The following is a 6,000-nucleotide window of genomic DNA, read 5'->3' as shown; positions in this document are numbered from 1 at the left end:
GGGCTTTTACTGATTGAGTAAAAACATTATGATATTCAAAGTGTGTCTTAGCTTGGACAGTTATAAGAAAATATCAGTTCTGGAGGTTGGGAGTCTAAATCCAGGTGCTGGCAGATGCCATGTCTTGTGATGGCTCACTTCTTGAGTTGTAGATGGTAACATTCTGTCTGCTGTGTCCTTACATGGCCTTTTCTTGGTACATAAGCACATAGAACAAGAGAGAGCTCTCATGTCTCTCCCTCTTCCTATAAGGACACTAATCCCAGCATGAGATTCTCACCCTCCTGAATTCATCTAAACCTAATTACCTCCCAAAGGCCCCACTTTCTAATGTCATCACAGTGAGGGGTAGGGGTTCAACATATGAATTTGGGGAGGATACAAACATTCAGCCCATACCTAAATGCCTATATTAGGAGACTATGTCATTCAATAAAATTTATCATGCACCAGCACCATGTCAGGCTCTATTCTGAGCACTGGAGATTGAGCAGTGTCTATAAGAAACTCCCTGCCCCACAGAATGCACATTCCAGTGGAAGGGCTGGAAACTGACAAGCAGCAACTGCTGCTCCTCACGTTTGTGGATTTGCAGACAAAGCAAGTCCCCCAGAATCACAGTATTGGACACCACTCCCTTCAGGCGCTGTCAGAGGGGTTCACCTTTATTCTTTTATCACCACCTTTATTCCCATCACACTTAGTAGTAGCCAGGCATGGGAAAGAAAGCTGTCAAGGTCAAGGGTGCTGGAGAGAACTTTAGGTAAACTGTCTCACCTATTATTACAACTGCTCTAGCTTTAATACCTAATAACTCTGATCTTAACTGTCAAAATTCTGAACAAAATTTCCATGTAGATAAGTCTATGGTCCCACTGGGCTTCTCGGGATAAGGCTGTTTAGCACATGACCATTACTTTGAACAGATTTGAAACCATTAATAGTTATATTATGCTCTTGGAGGAAGGTAAATTGAACAATGAGGTACACAGATGACTAACTGAAAGCCATGTAATATTTACTCTACTGAAAACCCAAGTTCTCATTCACTCTAGCCCTTTTTGTCAACATCAGGCATAGTATAGTGTTGTAGCAGATCTAAAGCTTTGGGGACTCAGGCTTGAGGTCATGCATTGACGTGGCCTTGGGCAAGTTACATATTCTCCCTGAAACTTTGTTTCCTCCTTTGTGAAATGAAAGCAGAGACCTTACAAGTTTATTGAACTACTATATACAAAGTGCTCTGCACAATACAATCACAAAACAATTGGTACTGAATGACAATGCTAATGCTATTGTCATAGTTGTTAATAACCATCACTAGTGACCATAGAAGAATAATCTTGTCCACACAATTGTATAGACATATCCCTTACAATATTATGAGCAGCATAATATAATTAATATGTATACAAGGTAACCAAAATTAATACACAGAGGTGGGTGAAGAATATTTGAATCATTTCATCATAACTCCACACTCCATAAGTGAATAACACCTTGCCTTTTAGTGTTTTTATCTACCAGTATAAACTCACACACATCAGAAATCGTACCCAGTATCAAGACTTACCAATAATTTCAAGAATATAAGTAATTGGGAGGCACAGGTAGAACAAACAGAAGTGTGGGACCCCAACATAATTCCACAGGTCCTTCCTTGCTACATTAACATGCACTCTGAGGTCTCCAAGCATTGCATGTGGCTCCATCATCTTTGTTTGTATACTCAAATTGTCATGTACTTACATGACACTTTCCAGGGAACCATGGGCCATAAATCCATAGATTTCAAGTTTCCTCACTATAACCAATCTCACACAGACCAGCTATATGCTGCTATAAACACTCCTGTCAGGTGCCATTAGTGTTATCATTAGTGGCACCACTAGTGGTTTTTCAGGTCTCTTACTTACCTTCTTCCTTTCCCAGAGCATCCCAGAGTCCCTATAAGAAATGAAAGGACTAGATTATAGGCCTCTTATCAACCATCATTTCCTCAATGTTAAAAACACATTTCACTGGTTATATGAATGGTGCTCAAGGAATGTGGCTGACTAGAAGGACTGGCAGATATTACTGCACTTGCAAAAATGAGGTGTAATGAATCATCTGTCAAATCCCATAGGCTTCACCTGTGGACTAGTGTTCCAGGCCTCAACTTAACGTAGAATTCTGTCACCTGATCAGAAAGTTTTCTGATTCCACCATCAGAATACTGTGGCCTCTGCCTCCAGGTAGAACTTTCATGCAAGGTGCTTGTTAAAGAGCCTAAGAATGGAGTATGGGCTTGACCTGAGCTTAGAGAAAGAGGTTGTAGAATTTTCTTTGTTGCTTCTAATCAATATGGCTTGATAATAAAAGTAGTAACTGTCATAGAACAAGATGTGACACTTGTTTTCATTCTAATGCACCATCTGATGGCAAAAGTGGAGGATAAGGGAGATAAAGTCCCACTGTCCACAAAACATCACATTTGCCAAAGACCCTAGAAATGATCAAAAGAACTAGCTTAGATCAGTTGGCAGGAAATTTTGGAGCCCCTGGTTCTTAGGCTGCTCTGCCACTATCTAGCTGTGTTGTCCTGGCCCAGACAATGCCCCTTCTGGCCTCAGTTTTATCACTTGGACAAAATTCTATTCAGATATCTGTTCACACAGTGATTTTTCTCTTTTTTTCTGACAGCTTTGTATCATACTAGAAGGTAATATGATTAAAAAAATAGAGAAGGAAGGAGGAAAACAGAAATTTTCTTACTGAAAAATTAGTAACAAAAGGAGAAAACTAACAATGGCTATGTGGGTATAGGAGAAGTCTGGATGGATGGGGAAGAAGCTTGTTCTTCAGTGTCCCTCTCTTGTCTTTGCAGAAGTTGAAATAAGGTACATGAGGAAATCTGAATAAGAAGGGGAAAAAAACCTACTACTATCTAGGGTGATGATATACATTATATTCTTATAGGGCCACCATATTGCTTTATTCTTTTGGCTTAATTCTTAGCCCTTTTAAAATTCACCCATGGCATAAAAAGCTCTTGCTACCACACCGTGTAAGAGAGTTATTAAAAAGAACAGGCTCTGGAGACAAGTTTAGGGGTTCAAATCATGGCCCTGCCACTTACTTGTATGTGACCTTGAGAAAGTTACTTACTCTCTTCCTGAGTCTAATTTCCTCATTTGTGCAATGAAGATCATCAATACTTTCTTCATAGGCCTTCTGGAAGTATGAGATGAAGAAATATGTGAGTTAATTAGCATAGTGGCTGACATGCAGTAAGCAATCAATAAATGTTAACTAGCATTAGTCTTTGATACTCAAATATGTTAGTCTATCAGCTCTGTTTGTTGGAAGATGACAGAAATTTAGACTTTGGTTGGTTTTAAATTAACTGAACCAAGAGTAAGTGATTTCATCATCCCTCAGTTGTTGCCTGCCTTTTCTCTAATGTCACCCTATCTCAAGATGATGTCCCCCTCCCTTCCTCCAGGGTCAACCATCCTTGCTGCAATGCCACCACTTTCTTCCTGCCTCTTGGGGCCAAGGTCCCACACATATGGGGAAGAAGCTTCACCTGGTCCAAAGTGTAGCCAGTGGCCTGCCCTTGGCTTTGACCAGAAACTGAAAGTTGTTGGAAAAACAAGTTCAGGGCACTTCACTGAGGGCAAGATGAATATGGCCGAAATCCTGTCCCTCTGAAGTGGCTGTAAATTTTATATAATCAAAAAACATGGGTTAGGGGGGAAAATGCAGACAACAAAATTGAACAACAAAATAATTCTTTTTAAAAAGAAAAGTGAACTACTATAAAGGACACATGGACAAAATCAAGGGGGAGAGTGGAGGTGGGGGGGGTTTGGCTGGGGTGGGGTGGAGGGATGGGGAGAAAAGGCATACAACTGTAATTGAATAACAATAAAAAATTAAAATTATAAAAAAAGAAAAGTGATACAAACACAGTTCTTTTAGGTGAGTAATAAAAACTTCTCATTCCCAAAAAAAAAAAAAAAGCATGGGTTAAGGACTTAATGGAAACCCATCTCTGGCTTGAAAAGCACAGTAAAAAGAGCAGTTATTGACATTTTTACTGCCTGGCAGGAGATGCATGTCTGGCCCGAGCGAGTGAATCAGGGAAGTGGATGAGATGCCAATCAATCTCTCTCCCACTAAAATGGCAGTGTCACCCCTCAGGCTGTTCACCAGGTGAGCACCATGTCTAGTCCTAGACTTACAGAATCAATAAGGACACAGCTGGACTGAAACTTGGTTGAAAATCTATGGCAGGAATTTTTTCTGTCCCTTCCCTCAAGATTTGAAGCTGCATCTCCCTAGCACATAGATGAATGTGTGTTCCTCTATAAATCATATGAAGATCACAGGAATCCCCCTTACTCCAAACACCTCTTCTACCATTAGTGTTCTCAGGTGGGCTACCTTCCCATTCCTCTTTTTTATTCACATTTTCTTTAATTCTTGTTCAAGTACAGTTTTTTTTTCCTTTTCTCCCCACCCTTCCCTACCACCCCAGCCCTCCCCTTTTAAAAATTATAAATATTCTGGAGTGATAATGAAAGGAAATATTATTTAGTGACAGAGGGTGAATTGTTTACCCCACAGTGGTGAGTCAAAACTGGTTTTGGGGAAGGGATTTGGCATTAGGTGGAATAGCAGAGATGGTCACATGCCACCTCCATGGCATCAAGTTATTGCAGGAGAAGCCAGATGACTATATTTCCCAGCTCCTTTGGCATTTGGGTGAAACTGCACACCTTGCCAAGAGAATGTTAGTAGAAGTGATATATATGTCACTTCTGAAATGACATGGTTAAGTACGAGGTGCTTGATTCTCCACACTCTTCCTCCATCTGCCAGCTGGGTACCACAAGATTTGCCTTGTTGTAGCACAAGATGGTGAAGCCAGCAGGTGGAAGTAACATGGTTCCCTGAGCCATCCTTGGAAGAGAACTGCCTGACACAGTATGGACTGTGATGGCGAGATTTGGGGGTGGTTTGCATGGTTGTTAATAACACTTCAAGGGAAAGGCATTGGCAGAGAACAGGCCTACGTGAAGTGTTGTCACAGATATGGTTGTGGGGAAGAGGGCCATGGGCACATTAGGAGAAAGAGAAGAGTACATTGCAATTTATTCATGCTATTGTCAGGAATTCTCAGACTATAGCTACCTCAGCCAAGTTATATGAGGTCATTTGACAGGAGAAACAAGAATCCAGTACCTCCAATAGAAGCTATTTTGTCAGCAAAACTATTTTCTGTACTTGGATGAGAAAAACAAACTCTTATAATATTTTTGATTGTTTCATAAATTACTTTATTGTTGTTCAATAACAGCTGTCTGCATTTTCTCCCAAACACTCTCCCCTACCCCAGCCAAACCCACCTCCCTCCCTGGCTTCTACCCTCCCCCTTAGTATTGTTCATGTGTCCTTTATAGTAGTTCCTGAAAACCTGTCTCTCCACAGGCCCCTCCATCCTCCCCTCTGGCTATCGTTAGATTGTTCTTAATTTCAATGTCTCTGGTTATATTTTGGCGCAGATCCTGGCCCACAGGATCTGCTCTTGTGGCTGTAATATACAAATACACACGGACTACAGAAATCCTGTGGAGAAAAAGGAAGGGCATGGCCACTCTCTAAGTGAGAAAGGGCAAGAGGGCTAGAGAGAGCCCGAGAGAGAAAGCCGACCCCCGCGTGGACAGGCTTTTATTGTTTTTCTGGGAACATTACATGGAGGATGGTCCTCATTTACTATGCACAGGTTCATCACAGGTGATTACCTTTTAAGGACAACAAAGGACAGAATACTGCTAATTACTTCAAAGACAAGGATGTTACAGCTTAAGGGGGAAACCCGTCACACCCCACACTTGGGTGGTTTAGCACAGACTTTAGGAAGTTAAAGATACTCAGTAAACATTTGCTGCCTCAATTCAGGGTGAGGGAGTTTTAGCAAGAGCAAGTCTCATAGCAGTCAAGGTACAATGC

Source organism: Desmodus rotundus, chromosome 2 (genome assembly GCF_022682495.2).
Source record: "Desmodus rotundus isolate HL8 chromosome 2, HLdesRot8A.1, whole genome shotgun sequence".
In the NCBI taxonomy this organism is placed as follows: Eukaryota; Metazoa; Chordata; class Mammalia; order Chiroptera; family Phyllostomidae; genus Desmodus; species Desmodus rotundus.
Note: the sequence above shows the minus strand (reverse complement) of the source record.